We start from the raw sequence: 16,740 nt of genomic DNA, 5'->3' as shown, positions 1-16,740 counted from the left end.
TGCAAAAACAAATATGCCAAATATTACATGTTTAGGGCCCTATGAAATGTTTTATTTTTTTTCTTCACCATATGTTTTATTGTTACCTAATTCTTTGTTTTAGCATGTGTAATTATTGAAATGCATAAAAAAAACTTAATTAGTTAAAAAAATTCTTAAAATAGCCTTATGTGAAATGTTTTTTCCCTTCAGAAATTTTGTGTATTTACATTTTTCTGGTTATCAAATGAAGGCATAAAACATTCATTTAATTTATCTTTTAATTATTTAAAATTAAGCAAACTTTATTTTTTGGTAAACAAAGGGGATTTACTATTAAAAATAAAACATGGAAGAAATGTTGTGTGATTATTCCTTAAATTATGTTTGTTTCATTTTAATAGCGTGTGAACGTTAATGAATGAAGCCACGCTTCTGTGCCATTCATTAACACAGACATGCAGAATATGCAGGTTTTATATTAAAATAGATTTTTCCGGCTTAATATTTGCAAATATCAGTCCATATCGCGATTTGATTTAAGTGCAATGACCTACTTTTGATTAATTCATTCAAAATTTGACAAATTCTGTGTCATTCCATGTTAAACTGTAAATTACGTTTTTATGACTGGATTCCATGATTCCGTGCGCGTTTAGTGCATCACGGAAATCATAGGGCCCTACAGTAGACATCTGCCTGCTGTTCACCTGACGCCTTAAAACCGAACTATCTCCATATAATGGAGCCAGTTGTCCTTTTTTAGACGTTTTTTTTTTTTTTACTAGTTCTGTACATGTGAGGGGAGGGGGGACAAAAGCAAGGAGGTGGGGGCGAGCGAGCGGGGGCGAGCGAGCACAGCAAAGAGAAGGCAAACAAGGAAAGTGGCGGAATCAGAATTAAATATAAACAATATATCGATATATACGATATGTCAAAATCCATATCGTGTTTAAAAAATATCCCGATATATTTTAAATATCGAGATATCGCCCACCCCTAATGCAAAATGCATAAAAATAAAATGCCTTAAGATTATCTGAATAATGTATTACAAATACAGGCTTCATAAAAAGAGTTGCCATTGTTAATATGTGACCCTGAACCACAAAATCAGTCATAAGGGTACATTTCTCGAAATTGAAATGTACAAACCAATCTTAATAAATAAGCTTTCCAATGATGTATGGTTTGTTAGGAGGATATGACAATATTTGGCTGAGATACAGCTATTTGAAAATCTGGAATCTTAGGGTGCAAAAAATCTAAATACTGAGAAAATCGCCTTCAAAGTTGTCCAAATTAAGTTCTTAGCAATCCATATTGCTAATCAATTACGTTTTATATATTTACAGTAGGAAATTTACAAAATATCTTCATGGGACATGATCTTTACTTAATATCCTAATGATTTTTGGCATAAAAGAAAAATCTATAATTTTGATGAATACAATGTATTTTTGGCTATTGGTACAAATATACTATGTTACTTAAAAATAAAAGACAGCCTAAATGTATTCTGATATTAAGTATTAACTGTTGGAGTAACTGAAGTCCTGCTAGAAGGGATCAAGTAGCAGTGTTACATTAAAGTTTTACAATTTATAAGATTTGCAGTAAAATATCCAAAAACCACTAGGCTAGCGTTATATATTTTGTCCAGCTGATAACTAACAATATCTCTAATGTATTCAACTACTTGCAAATCATGAGAAAATTCCCATTCTAAACAGTGACACAGGGCAGTGCAGTCGCCTATCAATGACGTTAGTTACCCTTGGTTACCGCCTTTACTGACGTAGAAACCACATGACAATAGTGTCGTGGACAAATGTGGAAGTAGTGTCTAGCATCCAGCAAACCACTAGCTTGCTTCAAGCAGTTCCTTATTTACTTCTTCTTACACTTTTTATGGTGGTTACTCTGTTACTTATTTATGGAACATAATTACTGTTTAATTTACTCCCGTAAGTGTACGGGCCAACCAAACGACCCAAGAAGAGTTTGGGACAAGAGAAGAGAAAGAGCGAGGATCGATATCGGTGTTGCATTTTCTAGATGGAGAGAACTAGAAAGAGATGCTGATCTCGCTTGTGTTTTACTCGACAGGTGAGTTGTTTTGATTCGTATCTTTACAGAAAACGTATGCTATTATAAAGATCAACAAGATTAGTATTATGGGGCATACACGCCAAACGCGGGGCATCACATCTCTAGACCCGCTCGAGGACGTGTCTGATCCATAGTCTGATCATGTCTTTGCATTGACTTTGTATGTAATCTACTTACGCAAATCATTGAACTCGCATTTGCTATGTATGCCTGTGTTTGAATGGCCGTCAGCGGTTGGGTAGAAGACAACAAATCCCATCATTCTACGCTCCTTCTTAGCATCATCAAACCATGCGATTGTTATTGTTTTGGTAGTGCGCCCCTAAGTGGCAGGTCCTCCAACCTGTACCTTTAAATGACATGGAATCACAACCTATGAGACAACTAATAAATTGGAGTGACTGTCAGACACGTTGCAAAAAGTGAGCTTTGGTGGAATAGTTTTTGGATCAGTGCTGACACGAGATGCAAACTGTTTCAGATGATACAGTTGATGATACAGTTTAGTTCAGAATGGGTTCATCTGGTTCAATAAAAATAACCAATTTAAAGAAATGATTAATTGATGCATCAAATATCACTATTGAAATTTGATATAGATATTGTATTTCAGTTGTTCCACCTTACATGTTTTCACTTTTTAAAAAAATAGTTACAAAAAGGATATCCCACCTTCCTTTTATGACGGATGTTGCTTTCATCTATCACAATAAATTCCCTTCTTCCACCCATGCGTTGTCCTGTCTTCCTTTTGAACATCTTCAAGGCTTTCCTGCAGACTAATCTCAGTTTACGGGTCATTTTAGTAAGGGTGGCGGAGCTTCCAGCAATGCCATCCTGGACCATGTCGACTTGGCGTAAACGTAAACCTTGACTGAATCTGCATTATTGAAATATTTATGTGAAAAAAAAATGACAAGTAATGTTTCTTAATGTTAAAAGACAAAAACAGGTTATTTAATATGTTATTACACCTACCTGTATATAAAAGTCATCCAATTTTGTAAACTTGTCTTGGTCTTGTCGAATATTGATCCTGACCTGCATGATTTTGTCACTTTTTCATTGTGTGCTCTTCGTTGACATATCCTGATACCACAGTAACAAAAAATACAAATAAATAAATAAATAAAAGTAACATATAGAATAAGTACAGTAACATAATATAATTTTGATTTGAATCAGGCTTCCAATCTGACTAAAAATGTCTTAAGGGTGTGTATATTTACCATTGGTATCCATCTTTGTTTTGCGTCTTCCTTAATTTCATTTTTTTTTTTAAATATTTTGCATTTCTTCGTTGAAGACATTAGCCTGTTTTTTTTGAAGCCATTCAGTTATTTTTCGATTTCCTTTTACGCCCTTACGCTCACGGAGCGTTAAAATCTTTCTTGCAAGTCCCATTGTTGGACTGTAGATTCTCCTAACGACATACGAACCGGAAGAGAGGCTGAACCTAAGAAGGCGCCTTTTCCCCCCACATGATTTAGAACTGGTTGCAAGTAATTTGTTATAAAATGTAAAACATTTTTTTTTTATCCAAAAAATCTATAAACGTCAAGTTTAGGAAGCATCTAAAAATAAATAATAGAAAATTAATTAATTCAGTAGTAATACGTAATAAAACATTTACCGGACGTGCCTAGCCTACTAAGGAACCACAAACAAGTGTTCTCTCAAAAAGATGGATTTCATAACTGGTAATAAAAACAAAGGAAAATCTAAAAACATAATTAAAATGTTAAATGATTTGAGAATGACTGGTGTAAGGCCAGTGATTAATTATATAACATATTGGGACAACGTAAATGAAGGGGAGGAATCATTCACGGCGGTAGAGTTCATCTGTGTGGACGGAAGTTGCTTTTACAAGACGTTGGAACAACGGCGACCTGATTCTGAATCTGCAGACAGTTCGGGAGAAAGCATGGCTGATCGAAGGATTCCGCGTAAAAGTGTACCACCCAATCGCCTTGTTGAGGAAAATGAGGAAAATGATGGTAATGATGCTGGTAAATTATCTATTTTAAGTTCTAGCCAGGCATATTATAATGCGATTAGCAGCATGTGTGTGTACGTTAGTGTGTGTACGTTAGTAAGTTAGGCCTAGCACCACTTAAAAGTATCGGTCAATTAGTGATTTGCGAGGCAATAATGTTCATTAACAAAACTGGTTAAATATTTTAATTACAAAATCATAATTTAAGCAATGAAGGTAATTAATTGTTCGGGCTGAATTGACGGGGGGTGCGGGTAAATTATCCTCCTTGTCGAGGAAAAAAAAAAACACCTCTGTAAAACCACCATCCCTCTTACCACCCCCCTTCACATTAATGTTACATTAATGTTGTTTATCGGGTAAAACCTATCGTGCAGATTAAATATTAATGTTCTCTACATATAATAATTTTAAAACTAAATAACGACGATTGGCCAATCAGAGCTCAGTATTAACGAGCTGCGCACCAGCTCACGTCGGCATTTGTTCTTTTTCGCGCAAAATGTTTCAAGTGTAACTTCTGACGTTCTTTAAAAAGAAGGGAACTTAATAAGGTGTGATATTTATTTGATTCGAGTTTAAAGCCTTCTCCTTACATAGTTATTGTGCAGTACTCTTGTGTGACTGTGGGACGATATTGAGAAAGAGAGACAAGGGTTGCGTTCATTTAGAAACGATCGCCCTCTTGTTATTCACGCTTGCTGACATTGTCAGGTAGGCCCATGTCAGTGACCTATTAGAATAAAATGCTTGACTATATAATTTAAATAACGAAAGAAAAAAAATCCCTGTGTGAGTTTTTATGTATTTAAGTAATTTCACACAAGAATCAGCACGTGACTGTGATCGCAAATTTTAAAATAATTTTATACAGCAGTTGAACAGAAAATAAGTTAATTGAGTGAGTTACATTTAGACACATTTTTTCTTTATTTCTGGTTTACAAATGGAATGGTTCCAAAGCCCGAGCAGAGCTGATGTGCATCTCAAAAGCAACAATGCAGTGTTTCGTTTCTGTATTAATCTGTTTTGAACGAATTGAGTGAGCCAATTATGATTCATTCCTAAAAACAGAAACTTGATTTGATCCTAATTGAATCAGCCATTTTTAAATAATCTTTTGATCGAAGGATTCAATGAATCATTTATTACTCATTTGTTCCTCTGTAGTTATTGGGTGAGCTTGGTTTGCTTAGGCTAATGAAAAAAATTAACAATAAATTTGTAAATGTATGTATATACTGTATATGTATATATAGATGGATGGAGGGTTACAGTGCAACAGTGTTTTTTATTTTTTTTTATATATATTCCATCAGGAGCATCAGCAACAGCACCAACTCAACAGGTGTCCCTTCAAAAAATGAAGGAGGAAAATGCTTTTTTAAAAGCTAAAATTAAATTCTTAGAGGACAAATGCAAGGACATCGAAAGTGAGAGAGATTTCCTGCGTAGCAGTCTGACCAATGGTAAATTGTTTTATCTCTAAAATCAATTAAACTTTACAACCAGTTATTTGTTTTACTTGGTAATGTGTACTATACATAGATATGAATTCACTTTTTACTGTGGAAAATGTACATAGTCCACATAATAACATATCCTGGCATAAGATGGAGCAGGTTAGTCTGAGGCCTATTTGTTGTTATTGTTGTTTTAAAATATATTTTGTGGTGTTCTTTAACAAAGGTAGCAGAATATCAACATTTAACAATAGCATTAGACTGGAAGTTGGCAAATATGGAAGAAATTAAATGTGAATGTAAATATGATTTGGTTTGTATTCCTTATCAGCCTTGTCAGCAAAGGAAGACATGATGGGAGCTTCCTGCAAACCCAAATATGATGATCCTGTGTCACAGTCTTCCAGTACAGAAGATGACCTTCATACAGAACGGAAAAAGAAGACAAAGAGTAGAGGAAAAGTTGAGAGAAAAAAAAGACATCACAAAGTTGACTCATCGTCCTCCTCTGAATCAACCTCATTCTCATCTCAATCCTCTTCATCCCCTGCACCCCGAAAATCCAGCAAAAACAAGAATAAAGCCAAGAAAAGGAATGGGGAAAAAAAGCAGAAATGCACAAGAGGTATGTATTTTAAATGTCCTTACAGTAATCTTTGTGTACAGTTCCCCATACATCTATGTTTCATTTTATTTATTTGTTTATTTAGCAATACATTGCAGTGAAATGGGACAGGCTGATACTTTTTTGAATGAAACTTTTAAAATAAACAGGAAAAGAAAAAAGAAAGAAAGAAAAATTAAATGGAAACATTTTGGTGTTTGACTAAAACTTTTTTTTGTTTAAAAAAGCTAATTGTCACAAATGGGTGGCTTTAGTGATGAAGTGTATGACAAATTAACAAAACAGTCTTAATTAAATCCACCAATAGAAAACAAAAGAGATCACAGTAGAAAACTGTAACAACCACTTTACTTAGACAATACCAGACAAATGAAAGTCTAAAAAAATTATGATTTAAAAAATGTAAGGCCATAAAAAGTCAGAAAAGTCTTATCTTTGATTATGAGAGTTCTTGGACACACATATCTAAATTAAATCATATTAAAACTATCTAATTTGCGTTATAAGATTTCATTATTCATTCTTTGTGAAATTTTTTGTTTACGTGACAATTCACAGAATTTACATACTCCTGCATGGGAAAGGAAGAAAGGACTGGGTGGGTCTGGGACTGGGGGGATTAGGGGGTGTGCCCGAAGCATGAATCTGTATTCAGAAAGGCATGGAAAACAAATTACTATTGCTAATGATTGCCTGTTACATTACAGTACATAAAATGTCACTTACCACATAAACAGAGTAAAGAAGGGTGACTGATGACTGATTTGCAGGTCATGAGCACCACTGAAAAAACATCTTGTAAGTATGGAAGCATATGGGCAGCAATATTCAATTTGGCATGTAATATGCAAAATGACAATGCAATATGTAAAATGACAATGCATTTCTGTATTTACATTTACATTTTCCAATACATTTGTGCAACGTTTGGTGCAAAATGAAATTGAAAATTAAATTACATAATTTTCATTTGCCATTTCATACACCAGTTTTAATATGTAAAATGAATACTAATTTTAATGTTTTATAAGTTGCAAAATTAAAATGAAAATATATTACAGAAATGATTAGATATGTATAACATGTTCAAGCAAAAACTGTGGCAAAATGATCATTTAAATGCTATTTTTCTTAAATGCATTAACACTCACAGTCAAGACACTTACGATTGCATTTTCATTCAATGTCCCGCAATGAATGTAGCAAAATTCAATGTGCACATTGAAAATGCATTCTGAGCCGATCACGTGTCCGCCCCCTCGCGCCATGTCAATCACTGCGTGAACAAGGCGGGGCTTGCAGAGGTCAAGAGACTCAAATCTCAAGAAGAGGATTCAAGTGAGAGAACATGGACAAGACAGTTGGCCAGTGTACGTTTTGATCATTTCGGTTTATGGCTTCAATATTTCATTCGCACTTGTGGGCGGAGCTGAAACACTGCTTTCATCTGATTGGTCGAATCGCTCCACCTTCAGCTCGGTCTTTTCATTCTTTCAGGCAGAATAAGAGTCAGTGCGAGTGAAGCACTGTAATGTCTGAAACCACCGCTCACTGTTAATTAGCATAATATTTGAATCAGATGTAGCTGGGCACATAATTCGTGCTGCTGCGACTTGCAAGAGACCCCATTAAATTATTTCTAGGTTGTATATACTGTATTGTAGGCCTATAAATATTTTCCCACTGATAAAAACAGTGCAAATAGTTCTGTCTCCTTGGATAACAGTGAAGTGGAAATAAATATAGTTAAATTTATGAAATAAAATTAAATAGGATTTTTTGGGAAGGTAAGTCTGGCCAGTTATACGAGTCTGAAGATCTGAGCTGAATTTGGTGAAACATTAAAGTTCTAGTCTTTGTCAATTACTCTCATAATAAATAATAATAATAATGTTACCCGTATTTTTCGGTATAAGTCGCATCAGTCCAAAAATACATCATGATGAGGAAAAAAACATATATAAGTCGCACTGGACTATAAGTCACATTCATTTAGAACCAAGAGAAAACATTACCGTCTACAGCCGCGAGAGGGCGCTCTGGGGTAGGCTACAGGAGCACTGAGCCGCACAGAGCTAATTTGACTATTTTTATTTAGAAATGTAACTATATTAATTTTTACAATTATTTATTAATGTCACACACACATACCCAGTGGCTTATGACTTAAAATATGAGAGTGGTAAATGTTACAGACATTGAACTGTTCAGTCTATTATTGATTTTTATTTCCACTTCACTTTTATCCAAAGAGAGAGAACTATTTTCACTGTATTTATCAGTGGGACAATATTCATACAATACTACAACCTAGAAATAATTTGCAGGTCTCAGCAGCACGAATTATGTGCCCAGCTACATCTGATTCAAATATTATTCTAATTAACAGTGAGCGGTGGTTTCAGACATTATAGTACTGACTCTTATTCTGCCTGAAAGAATGAAAAGACAGAGCTGAAGGTGGCGTTTTCACCAATCAGATGAAAGCAGTGTTTCAGCTCCGCCCACAAGTGCGAATGAAATATTGAAGCCATAAACCGAAATGATCAAAACGTACACGGGCCAACTGTCTTGCCCATGTTCTCTCACTTGAATCCTCTTCTTGAGATTTGAGTCTCTTGACCTCTGCAAGCCCCGCCTTGTTCACGCAGTGATTGACATGGCGCGAGGGGGCGGACACGTGATCGGCTCAGAATGCATTTTCAATGTGCACATTGAATTTTGCTACATTCATTGCGGGACATTGAATGAAAATGCAATCGTAAGTGTATTGACTGTGAGTGTTAATGCATTTAAGAAAAATAGCATTTAAATGATCATTTTGCCACAGTTTTTGCTTGAACATGTTATACATATCTAATCATTTCTGTAATACATTTTCATTTTAATTTTGCAACTTATAAAGCGTTAAAATTAGTATTCATTTTACATATTAAAACTGGTGTATGAAATGGCAAATTAAAATTATGTAATTTAATTTTCATTTTCATTTTGCTCCAAACGTTGCACAAATGTATTGGAAAATGTAAAAGTAAATATAGAAATGCATTGCCATTTTACATATTGCATTGTCATTTTGCATATTACATCCCAAATTGAATACTGCTACCCATATGCTTCCATATGTAAGTCTTGTGAACTTGTGCCCAACCCTAGTTTAAATATACAACCACATTGAGTTTCAGACCCTAAAAATGCAAGCACTGTTAAAGCAATGGATTTTATTTATAATTAGTGCAATTCAGATGTTTTTTATTATTATTATTTTTCAAATATATATATGTCATTAATTTACTTCCATACCCTAAAGCCTCAGATTTGGTAATGGGATTTCATTTCTGATATGTGCTGTTGACCTACCACTACAAACTGGGTAATCTGACCAATCAGAGCTGGGTTAGCTGTCGGAAAGGAGGAGTTAAGAGGGTTAAGAGAAGAGAGATTATACTGCAATGAACATTTAATGAAAAAAGTTTTTTGACCTTTAATGCATTTAAACCTAACCTCAAAAACAAATTAATAGCTATTTAAATAGCATAATAGAGGCACTTTTATATTATTATTATGGTTCTCCTACTTCTTAGACCCTAATTTTCCAAGATAAACTTCTCCTAGCTTTCCACCTACAACCACCAAATTCAGCAAAGACTTTAACGCTGTAATTCCTTGTTGCAGATTTCCAAATTCCATTCATTTATAAAACAGAAATGCTATTAGCATAACACACAAATGGTTTATTCTCTGTTCTTTGTCAGTCTTTCTTCCAGAGCAAGCCATTAAGAGATACAAGAAGGTCTTGGGCCATTTGAAAAGTGGAACAACAAAAACACAGGCGTACTTCAAATGTGGCGTGGATAGAAAGACAATTGTGGATACTGCTGCAATTGCAGAGCTCGAAGCATGTGACATCGAGGCCTACAAAAATTTGCGTGGCACCTTCCAAAGAGGACAGAAACTGTCTGATTTTGCAGAGCGGTGCAGAGAATTATGCAGACAGGAGCCATTGCAAAGCACCATTGAAGAAAAAAAGAAAGCTGGCATGCTTATTGACTTTTGTGAGAGACAAAAATAACCAACCTATGTTTATGCATGTGTATGTGTGTTTCTTTGTATGATAAATACCATTCCATGCATGTTCTAGCTCAATGACTACACACACAGCCACTTTAACTTTAATATTTTTTAGGGGTGCACCGATCGAGATCGGCCGATCTTTATGTGCATCTCGTCAGTAAAGCCGGTTCTCTAATCAGCGGTAAATTCCATCAGGTGCGTGATTTCAAATAGAGATTTACTACACACAGCCGTTGTTAACTGAGAAGATGCAAAAATAAACACTGAAAATGAACGTGGATTTGCGCATCTTCTCAGTTAACAACGGCTCTGTGTAGTAACAGCTGCTCTATGTGAAATCACTCACCTGATGGAATTTACCACTGATTAGAGAACCGGCTTTACTGACGAGATGCGCATAACGATCGGCCGATCTCGAGGGGTGCACCCCTAATATTTTTCCATACCTCTTGTTTAAATTCAGCCATCGGAAATATGGCCATGTGTCTATACACACTGTTATTTTAGCTGTTGCTTGTTCCATGTTTCTGGTTAAGTATTTTTCTTGGTTTGTAGTCATGATGAGTAAATATCATGTGCAACCAAACCCTAAAGTCATTTAACGCTTTTGAGGATTTGGAGTTTTTTTTTTTTTTTTTTTTATAGTATACTTTTAGATAATATCTCTAGACGGATGAAGTAACACTTGAGTAATTACTAGTGGGTTACCATGATCTTCACTTTAGAATACTGATCCAAGTAATTATTAATTCCTTTAGAAGGATGAAGTAACACTTGAGTAATTACTAGTGGGTTACCATGATCTTCACTTTAGAATACTGATCCAAGTAATTATTAATTCTTTTAGAAGGATGAAGTAACACTTGAGTAATTACTAGTGGGTTACCATGATCTTCACTTTAGAATACTGATCCAAGTAATTATTAATTCCTTTAGAAGGATAAAGTAACACTTGAGTAATTACTAGTGGGTTACCATGATCTTTACTTTAGAATACTGATCCAAGTAATTATTAATTCTTTTAGAAGGATGAAGTAACACTTGAGTAATTACTAGTGGGTTACCATGATCTTCACTTTAGAATACTGATCCAAGTAATTATTAATTCCTTTAGAAGGATGAAGTAACACTTGAGTAATTACTCGTGGGTTACCATGATCTTCACTTTAGAATACTGATCCAAGTAATTATTAATTCTTTTAGAAGGATGAAGTAACACTTGAGTAATTACTAGTGGGTTACCATGATCTTCACTTTAGAATACTGATCCAAGTAATTATTAACTCTTTTAGAAGGATGAAGTAACACTTGAGTAATTACTAGTGGGTTAACATAATTCTTATAATAGTTATTAATGAAAAGGATCATATAACCATTCACAAGATACACACACGCATATATATATATATATATATATATATATATATATATATATATATATATATATATATATATATATATATATAGTATAAGGGCACTTATGAACTAATGGTTAAATTCGGACTTCTAAACCAAAGGCTGCAGGTTTGAGTCTCAATATATCTCTGTGGATATATTGGTTTGAGTCTCGGTACCAGCAGGGGTTGTAGGTGGGGGAGTGAATGACCAACGCTCTGTTCCACCCTCAAAACAACGACTGAGGTGAGACCCTTGAGCAAGACACTGACCCACCAACTGGTACACACATTAAAAAAACAAAAATGTATATATGTATGTATATATGCACACATTTATTATTATTTATGTTTTTTTTTAAGTATATGTTAAATAATAAAATTACTGTATATGTAATTTGGTCTTCGTATGATACACGTGTTTGCATATTATACACATTTTGGTGTGCGTATGATATGTGCACATTGCTTGTCATATGCATACGAAACTTATTACATATAGTGCGTGAAATTTAAACAGTAAATAGGACATAGGTTAATGTACTGCTAGTCATTTGTCCTTCATAGTTATTGTTTAGTTTTGCATGAATTATGAAACTTTCTCATTAGTTCTCTGGGAATAATGAAAAAAAATAGTAGTTATTGACTAGTTAATAGTAAACTACTAGAGTCATCTGTGTGCTATTACTTACTAATTTGTTAATCAGAGTTTCTTGTTAGTTAACAGTAGTTACTAGATTGTTAATATTGCGTTACTCATTTGTTCCTTTGTAGTTATTGATTAATGACGGAACAGTATTCTAAAGTGTTACCCTTTTTTTTTTTTAAAAAACTGTAATTTTTCTGAACTGAAGCTGTAGAGGTCCTTTGTAGGTGTTGACCCACCATCTGGGCTGGATATCTGGATTCTTCAAACGATGTAGCAAGTACATTGCGTGTTATGGTAAGTGTTCCCACTCCCTGTTTTGGAATTAATGCAGACTAGATAGTTTTAAATATTAGAAATGTGTTAGTGTCTTATGTACAAGACAGGTTAAAGAGATGGGTTTTTAATTCAGATTTAAACTGGCAGAGTGTGTCTGCCTCCCAAACAAAGTAAGGTAGGTTATTCCAAAGCTTGGGCACTAAATAGGAAAAGGATCTGCCGCCCGCAGTTGATTTTGATATTCTAGGTATTATCAAATTGCCAGAGTTTTGAGAATGAAGCAGATGTGGATGACTAAAGTGCAATAAGAACTAGCTCAAATACTCAGGTGCTAAACCATTCAGGGCTTTATTAGTAATAAGCAAGATTTAAAAAAAAAATCTATATGATATTAATAGGGAGCCAGTCCAGTGTTGACAGAACTGGGCTAATATCGTCATACTTCCTGGTTCTAGTAAGAACTATAGCTGCTGCATTTTGTTTAAGCATGCAGAACAACCACCCAATAAAGCATTACAAATCTAGGGTTGAGGTCATAAACGCATGAATTAACGTTTCTGAATTCAGTGCTGGAAATGTAGCTTTCAAAGGAAAGATTGCTATCAAATATCACACCTAGGTTGATGATGAAAGTATTAACAGAGCAGCCACTAAGTCTTAGACAGTGTTCTAGGTTATTATAGTTTTAAGGTTTTATAATTAACACCTCTGTTTAGCCTGTTGTTTTGAACAGAAAAGTAAGATTCGAGATCAGTCTGTAATTAACTAGATCTTTGGGGTCTAGTTGTGTTTTTTTGATGAGTCTTAATAACAGGCAGTTTGAAGGTTTGGGGAACATATCCTAATGACACCGACAAATTAATAATAGTCAGAAGAGAATCTATGACTTCTAGAGGCACCCCTTTTAGGACTTTAGATGGCATAGGGTCATACATGTCGTTGGTTTACATGATTTAACAAGTTTATACAATTCTTCATGTCCTAAAGTAGAGAATGAGTGGAACTGTTCCTCGGGGGATCTGTAGCACATTATCTAATGCAATACTTTATCTGATGGCTGTGTGGTTACAATTTTATCTCTGATAATATCGATCTTGGAAGTAAAGTAGTTCATAAAGTAATTACTGCTGTGCTGTTGGGAAATGTCATAACCTGTTGATGCTTTGTTTTTTGTTAATTTAGCCACTGTATTGAATAAATAGCTGGGGCTATGTTTATTTTCTTTTAAAAGAGAAGAGTAGTAATCAGATCTACTGTAGCAGTTTTTAATGCTTCTCTGTAGAATACTGCAAAATTTGGTATCGATCCGATACCAAATACATAGGGTCAGTATTGCCGATACAATACTTTTTACTAAAAAAAAAAAAAAAAAAAATAAATACTTTTGTGTGCTTTTCGTGCAGTAGGTCTATGTCATTATTTCTGAGGTGAATGAATGATCAATTATTTAGGAAATATTTTTTATTAATGTATTGAAGTCCACAAAATTATTAGTTATTAGGCATTGTAGAATTAATTCTTTACAACCTTTTTTTAAAAAAAAAGAATAAAAAAAGTATCTCCCTTTTTTCTGGGTATAAAAGCAATTTAAATAAAGTGCACACAATTATTACTAAAGAACAAACAAAGAACAAATATACCTGTGCAATTACATTCCTGAGCCCCCCTTCTGGACTTCAATGTGCTATCAGCTTCGCTCACTCTGTTCGCTGCTCCTTGGCGCGTTGTGTCATGTGACGTCACAACAACGAATCACAGCAGAGCAGCAGGAGGGGGAGGAGTAGCAAAGTGGGCCAGGATGTGAAAGCAGCGTTTAGTCAGGATTGTAGAAGACACAAGCAGAGTATAATGAATTTAGATGAGAGATATTTAAATTAAAATATCGATTCAAGTACAATTGTATCGATCCGATACCAATACCAGTGTTCAGTGGTGTCAAAAGTATTGACATTCATTACTCAAGTAGAACTATAGATACTAGGGTTTAAAAATACTTTTGTAGAAGTTGAAGTATCAACTCAAGGTTTTTACTCAAGTAAAAGTGTAAAAGTACTGGTTTAAAAACTACTTAAAGTATAAAAGTAAAAGTAATGTAAGCGGAAAAAAATGCCATTAAGAACAAAAGCTTAGTTCGCACCACAGGGGCCTGTTGTGCACTACCCCACCACCTCAAAAAAAAAAAAAAAAAAAAAAAAAAAACATTTCTAAAGGCCATAATGACTATAATGTTATAGTAAAATGTTCATGTTGAAAAATATGGTATGCACAAGGCTACCTGTTTCAGCCGCATACAGTCAGGTCCATAAATATTGGGACATCGACACAATTCTAATCTTTTTCGCTCTATACACCACCACAATGGATTTGAAATGAAACGAACAAGATGTGCTTTAACTGCAGACTTTCAGCTTTAATTTGAGGGTATTTACATCCAAATCAGGTGAACGGCGTAGGAATTACAACAGTTTGTATATGTACATCCCACTTTTTAAGGGACTAAAAGTAATGGGACAGATTAACAATCATAAATCAAACTTTCATTTTTTAATACTTGGTTGCAAATCCTTTGCAGTCAATTACAGCCTGAAGTCTGGAGATCAATTAGACATCAGCGTACGCTGGGTTTCATCCCTGGTGATGCTCTGCCAGGCCTCTACTGCAACTGTCTTCAGTTCCTGCTTGTTCTTGGGGCATTTTCCCTTCAGTTTTGTCTTCAGCAAGTGAAATGCATGCTCAATCGGATTTAGGTCAGGTGATTGACTTGGCCATTGCATAACATTCCACTTCTTTCCCTTAAAAATCTCTTTGGTTGCTTTCGCAGTATGCTTCGGGTCATTGTCCATCTGCACTGTGAATCGCTGACCAATGATTTCTGAAGCATTTGGCTGAATATGAGCAGATAATATTCACTCCATGCGGATGGCGCAATTTATCTGGATAGTTTTTTTTTTTTTTTTTATGATGATGATGACAAGCCGGAATGAAAACAAGCCGAAATGACATAGCAGTAACAAAGCTATTTTTAAAATGCAAGGAGTAGAAAGTACAGATACTTTGCTTGAAAATGTAAGGAGTAGAAGTAAAAAGTCGGCTGAAAAATAATTACTCAACTCGGTATTTGTACTTCGTTACTTGACACCTCTGCCAGTGTTGGCATCGATACTATCAATATTTAGATCGATCCGCCCACCCCTAGAACAGGGTACTTTCTGGCCAAGCAATATGAAAAACCTCAAGTTTTTTTTTTTCCTCCAGCTGTGCTCCATTTTCCAGGCTGCTCTCTTTAGGGTGTGAATGTGCTCATTATACTATGGTGTCAGACTGTTTTGTTTAATCTTCCTTAAGCGTGAAGGAGCAACTGTATCTTAAATGCTAGAAAAGAGAGTCCATAATTGCTGTTACATCATCAAGTTGCTTTTTGAGTTTTTGAATGTGCTAAGGAATTGATTAAATCAGGAAGATTACATACAAAGCAGTCTTTTGTAGAAGAAGTGATGGTTCTACTGTACTTGTAACAAGGAATATAATTTACAGTTTTAGCTATATGAAGTTAACACAAGACTAGATAATGATCTGTGATATCATTGCTTGGCTGACTGAGGCAGAGGCGGAGATCTAGCTGCGGAGAACTATAACTGAGGACCAAGATGGAGCTGGTGGGAGGAAGGAGCCCAATGAGGAGGAGCAGAGTCCAAAGTAGATGGTGGGTCAACGCCTGACCAAGGCAGAGCCAGAGGGATGATAGAGCTGGTGGATCTACGGGGTGACGGTGGAAGCGAGGAAGCTAGGATCCAAGCTGGAGCCGCTGGGTCTAGAGGCCGAGGTGGAGTCCAGGCGTCAAAGGCTGGAGGAGGAGATGAGGGATTCTACAGCCATGGCGACGCTGGAGGATGGCAGACCTGAGGAGCTTGCACCTTATTGATGGTGGGCTGAGGGCAAGCAGAAGAGCTGCCAGATGACAGTGATGGAGGAAGCAGGAGCGAGCAGATGGCTGGGTATTCGTGAGCCTCCAGGCTCACAGGGCTGCCTTCAGGGCTCAAAGGCCACTCCTTGTTGGGCTTGGGGACCGAGTCCCTCATGGGTGGACTGGAAAACGGGAGCCCATTCTCACTGTTCATGGATTGCTCCCTTGCAGTTGGCACTGTTGCCAGCTCTTGCAACTGGTCTGA

Source organism: Carassius gibelio, chromosome B18 (genome assembly GCF_023724105.1).
Source record: "Carassius gibelio isolate Cgi1373 ecotype wild population from Czech Republic chromosome B18, carGib1.2-hapl.c, whole genome shotgun sequence".
Classification (NCBI taxonomy): domain Eukaryota; kingdom Metazoa; phylum Chordata; class Actinopteri; order Cypriniformes; family Cyprinidae; genus Carassius; species Carassius gibelio.
Note: the sequence above shows the minus strand (reverse complement) of the source record.